Source organism: Etheostoma spectabile, chromosome 13 (genome assembly GCF_008692095.1).
Source record: "Etheostoma spectabile isolate EspeVRDwgs_2016 chromosome 13, UIUC_Espe_1.0, whole genome shotgun sequence".
NCBI lineage: Eukaryota > Metazoa > Chordata > Actinopteri > Perciformes > Percidae > Etheostoma > Etheostoma spectabile.
The window spans coordinates 12,508,271-12,509,145 of NC_045745.1; the positions used below are offsets into that span (position 1 = coordinate 12,508,271).

An 875-nucleotide genomic window follows, 5' to 3' on the forward strand; every position below is an offset into this window, starting at 1 on the left:
ACACACACACACACACACACACACACACACACACACACACACACACACACGGGTCAAGAAACAGCCTGTCAATGTACTGTTAGCATTGTACTGTATCTTCTGTTCTGGCTTCATCACAATTCAGTCTCACATTGACTAAGCATGATATTTTTTACATATCTATATATCTGCTATCTTTTTCCCCTTAGGCTACGTTCAGACTGCAGGCAATATGGCCCAAATCAGATGTTTTTTGGGGTCAAGTGACCATGTCAGACTTCTTCAGAAGTAGTGTGACCACTCAAATCTGGTCCAGATTTTTTCAAATCCGATTTAGACAACTTCCATATGTGGTCTTGAATCAGATCCAGGTCACATTTTTGTCAGTGTGGCCGCAGTGTGAACAACCAAGGCTCATTTGGTCAATCTACATCAACATTTGTCACACTTATGCCCCGGTGGGAGTTAGCCCCAGACAGAGACAGTGACGTTAAAAACTTGACTAGGCCTACAAAGTGGAAAACAGTAATCGAGCAAGTAAATGAAGGGAGAGTGAGGTGTTAGACCTAATTACTGTATGGGGAGATATTTCAATTCAAACAAAACTAGAAGGATTGTACTGGATCCCCACAAAAGGCCAAAATAACCAATTTGGCTCTCTTTCTTCTTCATTCTTCTCCTCCTCGGCACCTGCTCATTAATGTTACGGCTGCCATTACACCAACATTTTGAAATAAAAGGGAAAATGCTTATTTCCTCCATAACCTCCCTAACTTTAGTGCAACAGTGAGTTGCGCCTGATGTCATTGTTGTTTTTTTGCGCAAGCGGGTCAGTTCGAAACTGCAAACACTGGAATCGTGTGTGTGTGTGTGTACACACACACACACACACACAC

At 42.4% G+C, this 875-nt stretch overlaps 1 protein-coding gene across 1 annotated transcript in view; it reads left to right on the top strand.

Moving 5' to 3' along the window:
• tlcd3a (TLC domain containing 3A) overlaps positions 1-875 on the top strand; it is a 33,397-nt gene that overhangs the window by 9,903 nt on the left and 22,619 nt on the right. The window lies entirely within an intron of this gene.